Source organism: Brachypodium distachyon, chromosome 5 (genome assembly GCF_000005505.3).
Source record: "Brachypodium distachyon strain Bd21 chromosome 5, Brachypodium_distachyon_v3.0, whole genome shotgun sequence".
Taxonomy (NCBI): Eukaryota; Viridiplantae; Streptophyta; class Magnoliopsida; order Poales; family Poaceae; genus Brachypodium; species Brachypodium distachyon.
Window position 1 is genome coordinate 28,574,282 of NC_016135.3, and position 21,201 is coordinate 28,595,482.

At 45.3% G+C, this 21,201-nt stretch overlaps 1 long non-coding RNA gene and 2 pseudogenes across 1 annotated transcript; 1 reads left to right on the top strand and 2 right to left on the bottom strand.

Moving 5' to 3' along the window:
- LOC112269536 lies at positions 1-10,956 on the bottom strand. The gene is made up of 4 exons (XR_002961411.1): positions 10,407-10,956; positions 9,123-9,237; positions 1,195-1,398; positions 1-1,124 (listed from the first exon to the last, which is right to left on the bottom strand). It is a non-coding gene; the product is annotated as an uncharacterized LOC112269536 (long non-coding RNA).
- Positions 10,957-12,289: 1,333 nt separating this feature from the next.
- LOC112269405 lies at positions 12,290-15,237 on the top strand (annotated as a pseudogene).
- Positions 15,238-18,488: 3,251 nt separating this feature from the next.
- On the bottom strand, positions 18,489-20,487 carry LOC106865576 (annotated as a pseudogene).
- Between the last annotated feature and the right edge of the window lie 714 nt (positions 20,488-21,201).

The following is a 21,201-nucleotide window of genomic DNA, read 5'->3' on the forward strand; positions in this document are numbered from 1 at the left end:
TTTTTTAATCTAGGAACGATAACACTTTACATCCAAACAATATAATCCTTAGATGCTTACAAAAATCAGTAACTACCAAGTGTACAAAAATGTTATCTTCCTGGCTACTTACAACAATTGTGCTATTATTTACATGTTTAAGTAAACAATCAATTTAAATAACTGCACCAAGAACCTCCAATTTGTGTCTTCATTTCAAGAGAATGAATTACACAACTAGCATGATTGTATATCTACACAGTACACACATTAGCAAAGTGGAGCCAAAGATCAATAGAGCCCAAGTAAGCAACTCAGATGATCTAATTCCATTTGAGAGTGGTACCAAGAAGCGTGTAAACATAAGTACGTCCTCTAATTCCACAACCACAAGAATTCACCAATTGGTCTTAAGAAGACATTGCAGATCAGCAAGTTCAATCGATGTGAGGAAAACCAAATTCAATGCGTACATAAAAAAGCTCTTAGTTCCATAAATTTACAATTAAGATATGTCAGTCGTGGAATGATGTACCAACATGACAAACCTAAAACATGGTGGATCCAAAATCAAGATCACTTTCAGATTGAAGAAGAGTAGGATAATTTTTTTTTAGCACCAGAAGAAGACAGTAGAAGAAATATCAAAGCACCACGCCTTTACAAGTACGTGGTAAACCATTTATTTGCTAATCCCTTAACCTAAGTTTAAAGCCTGTATCCTAAAACCAGAAAAACACATAAAGTTCAGAGTCAGTTGTAGAGTAGGATTCGTACTTTCCGGCAGAACATGTTTGTTTAGGAAACTGCTGAGTAAGTTGTGGTGACGGAAGTGATAATAATCACCCGCTACGGGTGCTGATTTTAAGCATGAGCTATATTTCAAAGCAAAGAAGAACAACTTGCACATATTGTAACTACCAACCATATTTCTGGGCAGAGAAGATTGGTAGGTACAGGAAAAAGGTGTCAAAATATGCTCTAACGTTAAGTTGTTCTTCCAGCAAAATAAAAATAGTGCAGTAAACAGCATACTATTCACTTCAATTAGACAATGGAATACTCTGGTTGTAGATCAATTAGACGACTGGCATACTCTGTTTGTATGGCCCAAACTTCTACTACTTGGCCAATGACATCTGCAACTATCATGTAGACACATGTCAGAAAAAAAAATTATCACTCTTAAAAGAAACATCAGGAAAATCAACAAACCAGTGGAGAGGTATCAAGCCGACATCTCCTTCTCCTTTTATCTCATTCACCACTGTGTGCTCCAATGTGCATCATCAAGCCAAAAGACTTGCTGTTATTTGGATTAAAGGATATCCACATCCATGAGATGGACTTTGCATCATTAATTTAAAACGGGTAACTGAGACAGTGGGGTGAACTCATCCTCAACTGCATTCGTGCTGGCTTTCATACATGCAGAGACAAAAATAAACAAACAGATAAATAATATGATAAATGAACTACAGATGAATCAAAAAGTCAAGAACAATCCAACAAATGGATCTTTGTGATGGATCTTTGTAATATGCTTTTAGAAACAATGAACTACAGATGAGCAGGTATTTCTATACAATATATTAAATTGCAGTTGGTGGTGATGGTACAGGCATCCGTCTGTACGTCGCACCACCAGGATCCCACGAGCGGTAAAAAAAAACGAGCTTTTTTTTTCCTCACGTCTGACCTCCCCTACACTACCGTAGACGCGTCGGCGCCTCGCGGACCCTCTGCCCGGAGGCGGCAGCTCGCGGATCCGCATCCACCTCGAGTCTTTGTCGAGCTCGACATCGGCGAGCTCCCTCACCGGGCGCCGCCCCTTCCCCAAGCACCTGCTCGTTGGATCGGCGATGGAGAGCCAACGAACTGACACCACGGATCCACAGCCACCTCTCGCGGCGTCGGCGCCTGATGGATCTGCTGCCACCTCGCATCTTCATCGAGCTCGAAGCCAAAAAGAGGAAAAGAGAGGCGATGACGACCAGCGGGACCACACGGCGACGAATGGAATCTGCGTCGGACGGCCGGCGACGCGTTACAGCAACCGGAATCCACGGGTCCTCCCTGCGGCACGCGACAGCGGCGACCACCATCCTCCCCAACCGTCAGGCCACCACGGCCTCCCCTCCTATGCTCCCACTTCTCCCCCTGCCTCCCGTCTCCCCGAGCTGCGTGGGCGCGGATCGCTTTCCCTGTTGCCGGATCCGGCCGGCATGGAGCTCGCCACCCCAGCCGACACGCCCGCCACAGAGCTCGCTGCTCCGTCTCCCTCCGTCCGCCGCCATGCCTCCATTCGCTAATTAATCAAGGTGTGGCATAATGCTAACGCAGGGAGGTGGAAGGGGAGAAAACACCAGATAAGGACTTCAAGCAACTGATATCTGAAGATGTTCAGTTAGTCATGCAATTCCTGAGGTCAGTCAGCTGACACTGAGGCATGGTGTTGCACAGAATTAAGCCATACTGAGTATATATCTTGTTTATTAATCTGGAATACTTCAATCTTTATCATTTAGGGTCTGATGTATCTTTTCAACTTATGAGTTACAAGTAATGGTGCACAGGATGTTTCATGGGTGATGAAGCAGATGGTGTTCCCGGAATCTAGCATCCGGTTCCTGGTTTTGGTCGCAAAACTGCAGCGGAACTACTGAAAAAATATGGGACATTAGAGAACTTACTTAATACAGCTGCAACTAAACCTGTTGGGGATTATGCCCAGGACGCTCTCTTGAAGCATGCAGGTTACTTGCAGAAAATTTATGAACTCCTCAAACTGATGATAGTTGTTCTACATTTCTGTTACGGACGACTGAAAATGAAAATATACACTTGGGCAAATTATTATTGTTACTGGGTACATGGTTGCCAATATATATAGAACATTTTTATGCCACCACAAGAAAACGTCTTCCCTATTGACTCCAGACTTGCAAAGTATCACAAGTTATTGAGATATGAGAAATCACAGAGACAATGTTTAGCTGGTTCCTTATGCAAATTAAGCGGGTGAAAGACTAGGATTAGGTGGAAAAGGATATTACATGTGCTAGGAACAGAAAGAATTGGATCGATGCATGGCGATCATATTTGATAGCGACATGATATAGCTATTGGGCTTGATTCGGTAACGTGTTCACGAAGTACAATCATCAATGCATTTATGGTTCCATAGCAACGCACGGGCACACCTACTAGTAATTCTAATATGAGAGATTACGAAATTTGAAAGATTAACAATGAGTGTACCAGATCAAGCATATCTCAAATTAACAATCTAAAATAATGGTATACAGAAAGTCAAATTCACAAAGGGGGTTTCACTCAATATTAATAGCCACATCAAGGTCAGGGAATTTCAGATATTAAAATCCCAATGGGTTGCTGACCATGGCTGTCGAGCTGCGTCCGGGCGGTGCAGAGGAGCGGTGAATCGACAGCAGAGGGGGCAGCATTGAGGCGGATAACGGCTCGCAGCGCGGTGGCGGTGAATTCGGCCGACAAGGCGGTGATGGATTCGGCGGACAGGGCGCTACGGGAAGGCGGCGACACGACGGTGCAGCGGGAGACGCCTCGAGGCGCGTAGGGATGGCAATGGGTACCAAAGACCCGCAAACCCTACAAGCATGGGGTTTGGTAAAAAAATACCCGGGGGTCCGTAAATGGTAATTTTTTGGATCCATCATGTCTGCCGGGTCTGGTAACAGAAGACCCATACCCGTAGACCCGCTTAACTTTGTAATCCAGAGCAGAACGCATCTAAAAAAATACTCTGGATCAATCTCATCTAAAAAAATCAGGCCGATAGCTGATGCATTGCTCGGCCTTCTGGCCTTGGGCCAATCGGATCCAGCTTGGGCCTTGCGCATTGTCCCGTGGCAGAAGCTGCAGCATGCACGGGAGAATGGAGATCAATGCCCCAGCCCCCAGGCATTGCGTCATTGTGTCCCTTTAGTACCACCTCGGCTAGGGAAGGAAAGAAGAGAGCTATACAAGCCAATAAAGATAGCCGGTGGCTTCCCATTCAACAATCGTTAGCTGAGCTCTCTGCACAAATGCATTGCGTGGCTCCAACTAATTGAACAAATTATACCAATAAATTATATTTATACTAATTTAAGTATAATTAAATAAAAAATTGTCAGGTCGGGTAGACACGCATCAGGGACGGGTCTAGTAAATTTTTGGACCCGGGTCCGGGTCGCGGTTACCGATCGGGTGGCCGGGTACGGGTTTGCTATAGTCATACCTGGAACCAATAACCCCAGGTGCCATCCATAGAGGCGCGGGGGCGGTAGATTTTTCGCGGCGGACAGCAGCTCACCGGGCGGCGGCGGCAGACGGCTCACGGTGCTTTCTCTTTTTTTTTAACCAGAAGGCGGAACTCACGGCAAGAGCATTAGCCAGAGGCAGAGGAGAAGGAGGCTGGCGCGTGGGGGGAGGTGGGGAGAACAAAAGAATCTAAGCCATTTGATGAGTCCTATGAACGGTTCATATTTAATTTTCTTGCCAAGTTGGTGTCATTATATGAACATCATGAGTAATCATGGTGAGAGATTTGACACATTCAATCGAAGATTTAATTTCTTCGTTTGGGGGAGGATTGTTTCAAGTTTGGAATGATGTGATACTTTCAAAAACAAGAGTTTCTTCAATCACCTGTCTACCACGAGCGAGAACTTTGAACCCATTTCAGCTAGTACACACACGAACAAGGTGTGCTGAGAGTTCTGTCAAATCCCTCCAATCTCTATGTGTGGGCAGAATCTCTACGCTCTCCGCGTTCAGGGGCGCTCTGGCGAGTGATTTTCGCTGCGTTTTGTTGTGTGCCATCAAGCTCCTTCTAGCCTCTAACGATTCGGTCCAGCTCAGATACGGGGCCCCGCGCGTCATTGGCGTTGTGAGCTGGGTTTTGCGTTTGCGGTCGCAGGTGCAGCCGGGTGGAGCACGGTGGTAGTTTTGTAGTTTTCCGCAGGCGAATGGTTCTTCCGTTGAGCCCTCTCGGCGCTCTGTGGGCTTCGTCGCGTGTGCTCCTGCCGCGGTGGGGTGGTGTGGCAGTTCCTCTTGCAGACGTGTCGAATGCACGTCAGTTCACAGGGTCGGTTCCGAGGGCACGTGGTGGTTTTCGGGCTTCTTTCCTGCCGATTCCGGCTTTTTCTTTTTTCTTTTCTCGCTTCCTTCCTTCCGCGAGGAGCTTCGTCTGCCGATCCGTCGCTGTTCCCGGCTACTGCTCCGCCGGGTGATGCTCCTGGTTTCAACGCCTGCCTTGATGCGGGTTGCTGCTCCCGTTGTTTGTGTTCTTCCTCCCGCTGGTCTCCATCGCAGGTTTGTTCCCCTTTTTGCCTCTTGGTGTGTGGGTTTGTTTCTTCGCGTGGGCGGCGGCTTGGTTGCGGCTCGCCGACTTTCGGGGCCGGGGGTACTCGTGGTGGCGGCTCGAGGCCTTCGTCGTCGCCACCGCCATCCAGAGCTCTGCCGCCTCCTCACCGTACGCCGCCGCATCCCATCCCTCATCTATCTCTGGACCTGGGGCGAGTGCAATGAACTGCTGCAAAGGACCTGCGGCCTCAGCCATGGATTTGCGGCCTCCTCGCGCCTGCGTCGAGCTAGCTGGTGAGATCCTTGCGCTGCTTCCCCTCCCCAAGCTCCTGCTCGCTGGACCGGCAACGGCAAGCTGACGGATTCCAACCATGGTATTTTAGATCCGAAATTTGTTATTCATGATTTTGGATCCTAAATTTTGGGGTCAATAATTCTTGCTATCCCCATAGCTGGATCATAACTGAGCAATCATGTTGTAGCCAATGTCTATGCTGTTTGAAGTTAATCTCAGTTTAACAATGTTTGATTTGTTTTGTACATTCTGTATAGCTATCAGCCTGTAAGGAGCTCTATTTCCTTTGACAGCAAAATCCTAAAAGTTCCATAAAGAGGTAACTAGAAATTTCCGGCTTTGCTAGTTCAAGAGGTTGTTGCTGGATTCTTTTTTTGTTGTTGTTGCTTGTAGTAGTTTACACCAAAATATTCATTATGTTCCAGTCTTAAACTGACCGGGGGCCAATAGAAGCCATGACACACTCTATGAAGTGATAGCTGGTGTGACATCTCCCCTTGAGACTGATTTTTTCCGCAGAAGTGCTCATGCTATGACTTTATATTGTCACCTCCATGGTACATGCACAACAAGCTTTTTATTCGAAAACTGAATTGTTAGTGGTACTGAACGAATACTTTTGTCATTTTATTCATGTTAAGGAGAGTTTTCTCCTCCTTGCTGATTGGAGCTTAGCTTGGGGTTTTACTGCCGCCTGTGTTCGGTAAAGGCGCGATTGTTTGTGGGAACTTGCAACGTTTCATAGTGGTAAACGGCAAGTTGTGTATATGCTTTTAGATAGTTGTAATTTGGATGTGGTGATTTGATTTCTGTGTCTCAAGCTGGCGATATTGTATATGTACTTAATGTATGTCGTGTATTTGGACAGTCATAATTTGCTTGCTGATGGTAAACGGCAAAATCTATTAGTTTTAATTTGTTGTATTTGGTTCACCTTTGCAACTTTTCAAGTAATAATGTTGTTCGATGCATTAAACATGAGGCGGGCAGTAGCTTATATTTACTATACTCAAATAAACCAGACCGGTTGATCCTACATAGATCGTTGATCAACTATTTATGTATGTCGATTGAGTCTGTTTTTGACAAAAACAACTCCTTTCTCCCATGCTTTAATTACTTAGTTACCTTTTTTGTTTGTGTTGGGGTTTTTTTTTCAACAGTTATTTGCTTTGAATTTTAGAGATTGCATAGCTGCATTCATCCCTTTTCATGGTTTTTTTAGTTTTACTAACACCTATATCAGATCAAGTTGTAATAGTTTTTGTTCACACCTTCTCTGTCGATCTTGTTTGGACATTTATGCATGTATGCAAAACTTAGCATTTTTAGTAATATCATTTATGTGCTCATCTTGTGTTCCTTCTCATCTTTGGCCATCTCTAACAGGTATTCGGATACTGCTGGATTCTTTTTGAGACTTGGTTCAGCTGTTGATAAGTGAAATGTCATCAACAGCCGATGCAAGGTAATGTTTGCACTAAGATGTGCTGACTTAGTTATTCAGTGATGTCATACCTACACAAGATAGAAAGATTATGCAATGAAACTGAAAAGTTTCTTAGCTACTAATAGCATGCAATTTGATGTTTGAAGTTGACCCCTGATTAAATAATATCCATTTGCAAATGGAAAAGAAATACGTCTTGCTTGTTCAGATAAGCAGTGTCACGATTTGAACACAACTTTTTTATTCGAAAGTTGTTTCCTGCATGCAGGATTATCTGAGTGCAATCATTATCTACCTTTATGCACATGATTTCGAACAAGCTTAGAAATGCTACAATGATTGCTCAGGCCTCAGGATAAGTTTTGAATTGGTGGTAGCATGGTAGTTAACAGCAATGAGGGAAAGGCGTATATGTCTTTTGATTTCCTTAGTTAAAGCCCATCGGTTGCTGAACTATACCTGCAATGTTACATTGCCTATGTGATTATATCTGAAGATACCCTATGACGATGCATGTGCTTAGGTAGAATGGCAAACTAGGAGCTTATGCGTCGTAGGCTAAACATGTTACTTATAATCTTTCTTCCAATTAACAAATAAGCTTCAGGTTCTATTAATTGTTTGATAGGCTAAACTCTATTCTGCCATCTGCTGTGCTTCAGCAGTAATCCTATTGGATACATTGCATCAGTTATCAAACTACTATTGGACTGTTAATTGTTTGATGTGCACGCATGTACTTTAGTTTGTATTCCATCTGCTACAGTTCTTCCTGGTTGCTTGTTTTAGTGCTTGTCTTCACCTAGATTTAGGTGAATCATCATTGCAGGTAATTCAACTCGCAAAGAAACTACCAACATGTGATCTGCAGGCCATCAAGAATGATCTAGCGGCCGATGACGACATGGACTCCTAGGAACTATCGAGGGTTCGAATAGTTTTAGTTGCAGGTTGCCTTTGCAAGTAGATGAGGGTTCTTTTTGGCTGCTCGATCCTTTGACCATGACTAGGCTTTGTGTTGGGTGTGATTGATTGAAGAAAGATTGCAGGGACAAATTTTTTTGTATAGTTTTACTCAGCGACTGTTTGGCAGTCGATGGTCTGTGCCGCTGCCGTCCAAGTGCATGGGGACAGTCTAGTGTTTCTTGCATGGACGTACCAGACTCAGTTTTCTATGCAGGACAGTGACACCTATGTTGTGAGCAAGTAAGTTGCATCAGATCTTTTCGTGAGATTATTTTTGTGGCTATCACCATGCATGGAAGAGGTTCTTATTGGCCTAGAGCGACTCCCAGAGTTCGGTTCTGTCCTAAAAACAATATTTGTTACAGTTAGTTGCAAGGCCAGAGAACCGTGATTTAGCGAACATGAAAGATAAAAGAGAGAAAAAAAAGAGGCGAGCAAAGCTTTTTCTGTCCAGCAAGCATAAGCATTCAAAAAAAAAGTAGACGCTCTGGAAAAAAAATGCGCAAGCGACATACGAATTGACATGAATTCGGTCACAAGTGGGTGTTGACAGGCGCGGCGAAGCGCGCTTATCCGTCTAGTAGTTAATATGCATAGAGTGGATATCCTGGGATTCGTGCATAACCACTTATGAAGAGGGACTAACAATGTTTGAAGACTCTGTGGAGAGGCCTGTGAATTTAGGTTTAGGATCTATGAGAACACCCATAAATCTACAATCCATGTAGATCTGCTAAAACAAAGTCATGTGATTGAAAGATCACATTATATACTTCGAATGATAGAAATAACCTATCAGGTGAAACAGATCGCTAGTTTATCATGAGGATGAATGATCTAGCACTTTGGTAGGTGCACTATATAAAGATTTGGGATGCAGAACAACCAAATATCTCTCATTTTTTGGGAAATGATGAAATCCCAGGGTAGCAACCAGACATCCCTACGAGGGTGGGAGATTGTCACAACAATCAACCTCTATAATTGCATATGACTGCAGTTACATCAGTATGAGTACTTACTTGACAACAAAAGGCTTAATTGAATAAAAGCAACCAAGGACTGCACAAATGGCAAAGTACAGTAGAAGAGAAGGCTACATACCAATGATTTCACCACTCCGCTCTTCAAAAAGTAGCTTCTGTCTGTGGTCAACAGTCCGTGCTTGGGTTTCATATATGCTATCAAGTGTTCGACGATAATGATGTGTGCACACTATCTGCAATCGGCCAAGAACATCAATCAGAACATATGAACTGAAGTGCCCATCTAGAAAAATGGTTGTCACGGAATTAGCTGCTAACAAATGAACTCGTACATGAGCGATCAGAATAAAGCGAAGTGAGCTGTGAAATTGAACCAGACAAAGTTTAGACCAGCTTAAGGTGGCATTTCCTCATGTAGGCACTATACGTAAGCCTGTAATGGCCCAACGCACAACAAACAGAAGTCTCCAAAATATCAAAGAGCATACCAAATCCAGGCCCACTCAACTGAACTCGTCAACGCCAATCCCACCCAGAAATCCAACAAGATAACAAACCAAACCTAACATTAATCCAAAGATGTCCTTTAGGTGAACCACTCGCAAGGCCTGTGGACCTTTGAGCTCCAGTTCATAGTTTTTGGCCAATTATTTACCCATGGGCCTCCCGGTACACAGTGCAACCCTACCTTATTTTTACCGAGAACCAACACAATGCACCCCTGCCACCCCATTCTTCCACAAAACAATTAAGCCCAACTAAGAGCAAGACCGAGTCCCCAACACCATACACATATAAGGGAATACCTGGCCCATTGAGATGACGATCTCACACGGTGCAAAACACATCTACCGACCCCTTCCCGATCCTAAGGTGAGGCTGAAGGACACGAAGGGTGTTTCCACCGCCGGCCACCGCAAGGACAGTGCTGGTTGTGCGCTGCTCGTCTACTACCTATACATCGACGGACCTGATCTACTCCGCCCTTGCTCCATGCCTGCATCGTGCAGGCACGGGTCATCGCTTTCATCACCGATGACCCACGATTTTCGATCTGGCTACGCATTGTAGGAGATTTAATCAATTTTGAGGAATCTTATACCTTATTAAGCCGAATTGATAATATTTTTAGAACCCTAAAATAATATCTGTTAGTGCTAATTGATAATTTATCATGTTTAAACAGTCAGTAATTAGCTCTTGGGATGTTCTGTTAGTCGCAAATTAGCACAGTTAATCAGGTTAGGGTACAAATTTAGTTGAGTTTGCAATTAAGGAGGGGAATTGCATCAATTTTTGGAAAAGCATAGGAAAATCCCTAAATTATTAACACAAGAGAATTCCCCGAGATTCTGAAACCCTAAAGTCAAGAAATCCCAAGATGAAAGGGATTAGAGCTTACCCCCGCGACGACGTCTCCACCCTTGGTGGCCCGCGCGACCCGCACCGTTTGACGTCGTCCTCGGCCTAGACGCGCGGGTTCACTGCGCCCGAGGCCGCTCCTTAGGCTCGCGGGTTCAGCGACTCGTCAGTTTGCCCGGCGCTGGTGACGCCCCTCCCCTCCGCCTCTATACTTTTCCCGTCCACTGTCCGGCGGAGCCGCGGGAAGCATTTCACCGCTGCACGCGCGCGCCGGAGAAGGAGCCCGCCATGGTCCTCGGCCCGTCGCGCCTCCATGCACGACCTGGTAGGGCAGCCGCCCTAGCTTGATTTTTGCGCGTCAGTTACGAATTGGGGGAGATGAAACGGGGGGCTAAAGGGCGGAGTCCATTCGTGAGGTGATGGGCCGGGGGCGAGAGAATCGAAAACCTGGTGGCGGCGCCCGCACGAGGAGGAAGACGAGCGACGGAGCGAGGGGGCGGGGGCGCTCGGCAGCGGGATGGGGAGAGAGAGGTGGCGGCGCTAGCTCGAGGAGGGAGACGAGCGACGGGGTTGGGGCGCTCGGCAGCGGGATGGGGAGGGAGGGGTGGCGGCGCTCGCATGGGAGTTGGGCCGTTGGGGCGCATGGGAGTTGAGAGCCAGATGGGCCAGCGGAGGGAAGGTTGCCAAGCAAAGAAAAAACGAGAGATAAATGAGCTCTGGGCCCTCCGGCACTCGGCCCACGTCCGACGCCCCACACTTGAGACAACAAATGCAGTCCATGCCACCACCCCGGAATCACAAAATGATACTACTAGTATTCCTCAACAAGTAGAGCAGCCAGCCAGCTCACGTTGGAGACAAATGTTGATTAAATAAAAAGGTTGTCACTCACATACACATGCAGGTTAGGGTGATAGGTCCATCACGCTACACTGAAGAAAAGGAGGAAGCAGTCGGCAGGCAGGGGCAGCCAAAGGGAGCGGTTAATTCGTGAGGCACGGGGGGCAGCATTGAAGCAAAAGAAGCACCCTACGAATCTGTGGTAGCAAAAGAAAACCCGGGTTTTCTTTTTAAACTCTGACTTAAGCGTTTGCATTGTAGATGCTCAGGGCTCCCTCGTCACCGCCAATGATACTGACTACAACACCGCCCTCAAGACGACATGAGCCGACGCGTCCGGAAACCTGCGTCTCCATTCTCTCCAACTACCAGATTATGGATGAGCGCAAAGACACGGACACGCGCATGTGGTGGTCGGGGTGGAGATCTATGTACGTTGCCACCCACGTCCTCTTCGACCGAAGCTCAGCGACGAGCACTCCGAAATTTTCAACTACGAGGACATGTTCGACGACGGCCTTTGCTTCGGCACCTACACCAACGAGACCCGCAACGCCTCATAAATACAAGACCTCAATCACTAATGACGAGGGTTATTATATCATCGCCTACCCCAAGCTCAAGCAACTTCTTCACTAAGGCCAGGCCAAGGAGAAGCACACAGAGTGCAACTACGACAAGTGCAACCCTCAAGGGAAAAAGAATCTCGGTTTTCAATTTTTCGATGTCCAGCTCGCTTCTGGGACAACAAGAGCTTGGGAAATTAAACATCATAACAACACATGTGATCCTCCACAACATGATCCGAAAATCTCGCACCACCTACCCTAGCCCTAAAATCGCCGCCATCCCTTCCTTGCCGCCGCCGGTGCGGGCCGCTGGGCAAAGCCCGCTCGATGGCGGCGTGGCCTTTATCCTCAGGTTTGCGCGGTGTGGCCAGCGAGCCATCTGGTGCTTCTCGTTGATCTGGGTAGCCGCGCGGCTCGCTGTAGCTGCTGTTGCGGCGCCCTTGTGGCGGCTGCTGAGGCGCCTGGGTGGCGGCACGGGCTTGCATGGCAGCAGCGCCCTAGGCGGCGGCCCTCCATGGCGGCGGTGGCGGCGGCCACTCCGGCGGCCAGGTCCTTCTTCGGCTGTTCCACCAGACCACGAATTCCTCATGTCTGCAGTGGTACTGGGGGATAGGTGTAGTGTGACTAGGTTTTCCTCCCTTGCTCGCGAATTTTTTGCGGCAATGGCCTCCTGGCCAACGTTTTTGACAAAATTGGCCTCCTCCGAAACGAAATTGCAAAAGTAGCCTGGCGAAAGGCCTTGGCGGAAGGGGGGCAAAAGCGTGGCTCGCACAAACACTGCGCATGTACTGCTACAGTGCATTCCGCCAATGGCGTTGGCGGAAAGGCCACGTGTCGCTTTCTGGGCTTTCCGCCAGGCTACTTTTGCAATTTTGTTTCGGAGGGGACCAGTTTTATCAAAAACGTTTTCCGGGGGCCACTGCCGCAAAAAGTTCCTTGCTCGCCCTCCGCGCCATCCATTCTTGATTCCCTTGTTTATACTAATTAATATCAGTTTAATGATGATGTAGTTATATCTCTGCATACAGGAGGTTTAGCGATGGCTGTAGCTCGCATCGATGCAGTGTCGCCGTTCAACGTGATGACGGACTCATATGATACGTTCATTGAGAACGTACGCGTAGCTTTGGCCGGCCCTAACCCTGCAACGGTAATAGGGCAGGCCCATATCCAAGGTAGCATGCCACGTGCTGGCCAAGGAGGAGACCGAGGCCGACAAGAAACCGCCACGGTGGATCCACGTCGAGATCCAGGGCAACAAGGGCGTAGCACCCAAGGTGGCCATCCGAAGCAACAACACCTGCATCCAACAGCGGAGCTACGTTGAAGCCGGGGGCCACCACCCCCCTCCCCATCCTTTTTTTATCATTAGGTAATAACCTATAATTAGGAAAAAATAGCATTTGGCCCCCAAAACATGAAAACTATATTCCCCGGGACGGGGACCAAGGTCAAGCTCGTCCATGACAACCCGGTCATGGCAAGCTTCAATGGAAACTACGATACGCCAATCGACTATGTCGACAACCTGCCGACCTTGAACCTGAACAAGTTTAGCATGGCGGCGGAGCCAGCCGGCTCATGCAGCCTGGGCAAGGTCTGCATGCGGCTGCTCCAGCAGATATTTGCCCAAACAAATCAGCACTTATTCATTCATTAGGTACTATTTAGCAGTGCATTTGGACGGACTGAGCCCGGGCAATTGCCCGAGGTGGCCGGGCGGTGGCTCTGCCACTGGCGGCGACAACTGCCACGCTCTGGAACAAGGCCAGTCTCTATGTCGACAGTGACGAAGAAACCACCATGCTCCGCGCCGACCCGGTAAAGGGAGCAATGGCGACCTTCTCCTTTGTCATCTGCGAGGTCGCGAGGTTCATACATGTCTCCGACATCGTCAGCCAGGGTTGGAGCGCCAACTGGAAGAACAAGGGTTACAAGGACAATAAAATTGGAGTGGGTCGTCATCACTGTGTCCATCACAACCAAAGAGGTCAAGTACATCAAGGAGTGGGGTGACTTGTCCTCCGCGCTGCTCAATCGGAAGAACAAGGGTTACAAGGACGATAAAATTGTTCTAAAAAAATTCAAGGATATCTAAATAAGCGACGGAGAACAAGCCTTCGCTGTGATGCGGCTTGTGAAGGACATGGCGAGCGCCACCGGCTACATCTGTGAGCGTGTGGAAGACAGGAGTGTTGAGGTCGAGTTCATTGGCACCGATGGGCAGCTCGCGGAGATAGTGACGAAGGCGCTGAGCCGTTTTCGATTTCTGGAGCTGCTAGCGCAAATTGGAGTTGGTGAGTTCCAGTGAATTAATGCGCAGGGTTTAGGGGTGATTTGTTAGTAAATCCTGCGCAGCTTTTGTTTAGTTATAAGTTACAGTAGCTACAAAGTAATAAATAACACTACAGTTTTGCTATTGATAAGTCGCCCATTTTTTAACTAGAAATCAATCGACGTTTTTGGCCGTTGGATCTTAATCAAACGATAGCACAAGTGAGATGAGAGAGTGAAGATGGGCATCAGATCTCAATCCAACAGTTGTGACACATATTTAAGGCTTTTTCTTAAAAAAAGGCGACCAAGAAATAGCCACACCCATAACACTATTCGCAAAAAATAAATAACACGGTCATGCAAACGTGTAGATATCCACGTCATGGCCTGCATGTATGGCGGGGCTCTCGGTTAACCGTGTGTTAAGCAAATTGGCTAAGAAAAAGAATTTGAGCTATTCCTCCCAACAAAAAAAACTTCAGCTATTCCTCAAAAAAAAAAAGAATTTCAGCTATAAGTAGGCCGGAACTCGCAGCAAACTCTAACCATATATATCCCTCCTCCCTCTTCCCCTTCCCCTTCCCCCCGCCGCCGTCAGTGGCAAACGAAGACGCTCCCACGGGTGGTGCCTTTATCAAGACGGTCGTCTCTCAGTCCTCTATCCGCTTTTTCCGTCGATACGACGCAAGCGTCATCCAGTTGTCTACCCTTGGCCATCTTCCGACGAAGGAGCGGTTTCAAGCCCTAAAAAAGGTGCATGCGTGCAATCACTTAACTACTTCAATTACCTCTCTAGTTTCTATTCCTAACGACGGATTTGCTCTCGTTCTATACAGGAATTAGAACCATACACCAAGCCTAGAGTTCCTCTAGTAGCACCCCACCTTGACCATGAGGAGGAGACCGACGATGAAGAGGAAGACGAGGAAGACGAAGGTGATGATTTTGAGGAGGAGGATGGAGAGGTAGTAAGTTCAGTTTCAATCCATGTTAGATGTTGTTCTTTCTGGCAGAATTCGTTAGATCTGTAGTAAGTTGTTTTGACTGGTTGTTAATCTTTATCAGTTAGAGGATCCCAAGAAGCCAGCAGCTGCTATTGATGAACAGCTCCATGCCACTGATGCTGAAGGTGAAACACAACGCGACAAGCCAGATGGGTGCCAGGGAGAAGAATCGTCTGGATAGTGTAGTTTTATGTTCACAGGAGCTTATTCAGTTTCCTTTTCACAAGAACCATCCTATATCTGGTTCAGTTCTACAGCATTTTCTAGGTCTTGTTCTCTACTTCTCTGAAAATTATAGTCTTTTATGTTCACAGGAGCTTATTCAGTTTCCTTTTCACAAGAATCATCCTATATCTGGTTCAGTTCTACAGCATTTTCTAGGTCTTGTTCTCTACTTCTCTGAAAATTATAGTCATAATTTTGTCTGAATTATACAGAAGCATAATTGTTTTGTAAGAAGAAAATTACATAACACACGACACTATTGCCAGTGTTGCGTTGCCTCTTTGTTATTGTTTTGTTTCTTGGATTAATATGGCCCTTCGTCAACGCCTGCGATCGAACCTGAGGCCTGTAGAGCCGACTTCCGACGTTGATTGTTCACTTGTCGTAGGTGTACAGAAACTGCTATCTATGTGCAAGGAATTTTAGTCCAATGGCAGTGATTTGTTCTCTGTTCCTACTTTTTTCTGTCTATGATGAATGCTGTTGCCTCGTTGCCGGCAGTGAAATATTTTTATTCCTTGTGTAGCTTTGCTTCCAAGCTAACCTTAGTAGAGTTATATTATACTAACAAAAAGTCGGTTGACAGGGCCTGGTGTTAGGAGAAGCAACAAGAGGAATCGTAGTTGTCGTGGGTCTTATGTTAAGTAGACATAATACTGCATCCTGTCGGTTTGTCAAATATTCTATCTTGTGTTGACTATATCCCATTGTCTTGCGAATATTGTATCTTGTGATTTATGAACCGCGGTTTTTTTCAATTGTCAGATCATCGATCCGAATGCTGCCTAAAATGTTCTGCCTTCAATAACATTTCAGGTGAGCAACTCATGCGGCTTTTCAAAACCTATGAGCATATTCACCGACACACATAGCCTCGATCTTCAGCCAAGGAGAAGCACGCAGAGTGGAACTGCGACTACAATATCATCAGAAAAAATATCATCTCAACTCAGCACTCACTATGAGATGGAAGCAAAGTGGAGTAGTATTTATTTGTAGAATAAGTAAGCGGGAAATCGCAGCAAACCCTAACCATACCCGGCCGGCCTCCATCCTCTTCCCCTTCCCCACCGCCGCCGTCGCCGTCGATCCTCTTCCCCCCGCTGCCGTCGATCCAATGGCAAGCGAAGACCCTCCCACGTTTCGTGTCTGTATGCCTATCAAGCCGGTCTTCTCTCAATCCACTACCCGCTTCTTCCGTCAATACGACGCAAGCGTCGTCGAGTGCATCTGGTCTACCCTTGCTCACCTTCCGACTATGGAGCGCTTTGAAGCCCTAAAAAAGGTGCGTGCAATCACTTGATTCAATTACCTCTCTAGTTTCTATTCCTAACAACCGATTTGCTCTTGTTCTATACAGGAATTAGAACCATACACCAAGCCTACAATTCCTCTAGACGATGAGGAGGAGACCGACGATGAAGAGGAAAATGAGGAAGAGGAAGACGATGGTGATGATTTTGAGGAGGATGGAGAGGTAATAAGTTCAATTTTAATCCATGTTAGATGTTCTTCTTTCTGCCAGAATTCATTAGATCTTTAGTAAGTTGTGTTGACTGGGTTGTTAATGTTTTTCAGTTAGAGGATCCCAAGAAGCCAGCAGCTGCTATTGATGAACAACTCCATGCCACTGATGCTGAAGGAGAATCACAACGCAAGAAGCCAAGACTAGCAGATGGGTGCCAGGGAGAAGAAGCTTAATTCTGGAGAAATCGACAACTTGCTGTAGCTGGTAATGATTCATTTGCAAACATCTGATTCATCGTTTTTCTAATGCATTCATGCACGTTAAATTCTCAATTCTTGTACAGCAGTAAAATCGAACGATTGCGTTTTGTTTAGTAACGTCAAAACACTACCATTGCTTCCTTTATCTGAAGTTGTTCACATGTGACAATAATTAATTGCTAGGGCAACCAGCTTACCAAGATCAACGTAATACTCCTCTGATACATGGCTCTGACCTTGCATGGAATGTAAAAGACACTAACTTGCTCCAAGTAGCAAGAACTAATAAGTGTCTCAGATTTTGGAGGGAGTAATTTTTTGGGAATCTGATTGTTCACTTGTCGTTGGTGTAGAAAAACTAAATCTGTGCTATGCATGATGGCTAACCCCAGGCGGTGATTGTTCATACAATGGACTTTAAGCATGTGTGTGTGATAAAACTAGTAGTATGTGTGTTGTCTACTCTGTTATTCCAAGTAAAAATTAATGCTGGTTGTATGTTTGTTCTCTGTTCCAATTTTTTCTGTCAATGATTGTCTCGTTGCGCAGTGAAATATTTGTACTCCTTGTGTAGCTTCGGTTCCATAAACTTTTTTGAAAGAGTCTACGGCAGGCAAAAGCCAGCCTGCACAACATTTTTATTAAAAAGAACCGAAGAGCTTATTTACAATGGCAACAATTGCCAATAGAAACACGAAAAAAAAAGCCTAGGTTGTCGAAACATGCCGATGGCGAAAGAAGTGCACAATAAAGAGCGCCGACGATGCAGTCGAAAGACGCGATCTGCCGAGCCCCCCCAAGGCACTGTGTCGTTGGCGTAGTCGAAGGGCAGCAGGTAGCCTAGGCCTCACCACGCACCTATGTAGCCAGTAGAGTCGAAAGGCCATGCGCCACAGAGACTCACCACGAAAAAGAGTGCCGCCAATGAAGTCAAAGGGCGACTCACAGCCGAGATCATACCTGCAGGTAGCCGAGGCCGCACCACGCACCTATGTAGCCGGCAGAGTCGAAAGGTCATGCGCCACCTAGACTCACCACGACGAAGAGTGCCGCCAATGAAATCGAAGGCCACTCATCGCCGAGAATACAACACGACACCTATGTGTAGACGAAGAAAGGTTTGTGATAAGATAACGGCGGGGACTTGTGTAGTCCCAACCTTTCCTGTAATCAGAGTTCAGAGCTGATCCAAAATCCAAAACATGTTTTAGTTCACAATAGTGTAAAGACAATAAGTTAGTAAATTGGTCAAAAATAGTTAAACCCAGAAGCTGTCACGACTCAAACATGTGCTGATGATGTGCGCATCAATCAAAATGGTCAGTTGTTAGCACTTAGACATGAATCAATTCTGGGAGTAAACAAAGATGTACTTAGGACATTAATATCCTACAAATCAAATGTTAGAATAAACAGTGATGCACAGAGGACATTAATATCCTAAGAAAAGCAATAAGTTAGACTCAGCGAAGGAGTTACTCACGCCTTTGCAGTCCCCAGAAGAACTTTCATGCGAGCTAACCAAGTTAGAGAGCTGTACTGGGACAATTCTCCATGAAGCCAACTTTCGAGATTACCATTGTTAACAAACTCGTACACAAGCATCCTGGTTATACAAACACATCAAGCAATTCGAGTTATGACTTTCTTGTTTATTCGCTGCTAAACAATCGAAACATAACAGGCCATCTTCAGAGAAAAATGGAAGAAGAAAATGAGCTCGTGTTCTCACCTCTGGGTACCCTCAACACAATACCCCAAAAGCCGGACCAGATTCTTGTGACGTACATTACCTATCGCCTCGACTTCCACTCTGAATTCCCTCTCGGCCTGCCCTCTGCATAAAACAAGCAATTCTTGTTTAAGCAGAAAGGAGGCAACACAACAAAGTGATAAACCTATGGAGTGCACGTCATCACCCAAATTTTGTTATAGAAAAACTCACAAGTTGTTAAAGATCTTCTTGACAGCAACCGGGGTGCCACTGGATAATCTGCCACGGTACACAACGCCATATCCACCCTCACCAATTACGTTATCCTTCGAAAAATGGTTAGTTGCAACATCTAGATCTCTGAGAGTGAACCAATGGCCCCAACCAAGGTAAGAAAACTCAGGTAAGCCCGCCAATGGCGCAGAATCAGCAGCAGCATGTGCTGAAGGCTGTTCACAGAGAGAGACAGATTGAATTCCGTCACAACCATCCGCACGACAGAAAGTACTACCCAAAAGATTGTTGTTATCTTCTCTATGTCTCAAATTATCCTCCTCAGCCAACTGAACTGCTTCTTTATCGGCAGATTCAACAGGCCCATTCTCAATGGCGAGTAGAAGCCCATCATGCACAACAAAGTCATTTGGGTGAAAATTGGTCAGCCACCCTAACTTCCGTGATATCTTTTCAAGCAGAAGGTATCTGGGTCATCGGAAGCTCCTTGAATGCCCTACGTGACCGCTTAACCCAGCTTTGGATGGTAAGGCATATAACAAGAATAAGAAGAATACCCAGGAGGGATGCTCCAACAGCTATCCCAATCACAACCCAAAGTTTAAGGCCAAAGACGATTGTTTTCTCATGAAGTGATTCTGTTAGCGTGGAGTTTGATGACATCTTGTGATCATCAAGTACCTTCATTGAAAAAGTAAGAATATGTCAGCAACAAATGCAAAGGACTACTTCCCCGAAACATAGGAATATAAATATACTCCCTCCGTCCCATATTAAGTGACTCAAATTTGCCCAAATATGGACGTATCTATACCCAAAAAGCGTCTAGATACATGTAATATTTTGTCACTTAACTAGCGTAGTGGCCCGCGCACTTGCGCGGGCATCATCTTTAAAAGATAATATGAAATAGAAGTTGGTGATGTATTTATATTATTCAAATTCAAGGTGAATAGTGAATTAGTAGACTATCAAACACATATAATGTGATACCGAACCCCTTTTCTAAAAAATATATATATAATGTGATACCAGTATTGTTTATCTAACAAATACTTCACCTTTTTTGTTTTGACAGAGGTCATTTCAATTGGCACTGACATCTATCTGAACACAAGATGATTTCATTAGTAGATATTTTTAGAGCAAAAGCTAGACTGCACTCTTTTGTTATCTAGGATTAATCTATATTGTTTCTTCATCCCAAATAACGCCAAATTCTAACAAAACAATGTTGTCTTGCTTATTCATTAAGTAGTGTCCCAAACTCCCAATACATCAGAGAACTAAAATTGTATATATATTTTGCTTGCCTGTACAATATTGCAAGAATTAGTTCAACATGTCGGTGATCCCCAAGTTTGATCCTTCATGTATCTGGAATCTGGATACACAGGAGAAGAAAAATCATACATATTTCTGCTTGTACAATATTCCCAAAATTGATCCTTATGTATGGCTTACAGCCAACCGATGCATTCTGCTGGAATCTGAGCTCACCTTGTATGGTACCAAGAGGAACCTTGTCATTGACAAATGCCCGGTCATCAATATCAGCGAGATATACATTGAGAGCAGTTGTTTACTTAGCCTCGGTGAGCTTGTTGGTGTCGAAGATCTGCACAGGCGTGTATTTGTTAGAAAAGCCTCCAGACGCGGAGCTTCAGCTAATGAATCGTGTGCGCAATATAAGATTTGAAATAGTCACAAAGTGCCCGTTTAAAGAGGTTTTATCTAGTGCTAATGAAGTTGTCCTTGAAGAGATATATCGAGGTATCTCTTGAACTCAAATAAGAGGTGTATTTTTCAATTTTCTGATTAATATTAACTTGTAAAATCTAGACACTTAATAAAACAATACTGTTGTATTTTAGTTGAACGTACTTGTCCAATAAAAGCTTAGCACAAAATATAGGTTCTATTAATAATGATACAAAATAATGATTTTTAGGTGAGGAGGGCTCTGTTGAGCAGATTAAAATCTCAGAGTGTTCCTTGATTCTCTGAAGTTATGCATGTTTACTGGGTACAGCTGCACTATGTAGATGAATTAATTAATATTTTTCACCTCCAGCCCATACGACAGACAATGCAAAAATAAAATAAAAAGGCAAATAGAGAGTACGATGTGAATTATAGATATGAATTCTCTTGAATTTTTTTTAAAAAATCCATAGCTTATTTAGGAGTTATGACACTGCCTGCTACTTTCGGATCACATTTGTAAGCATATAAGATGGACTA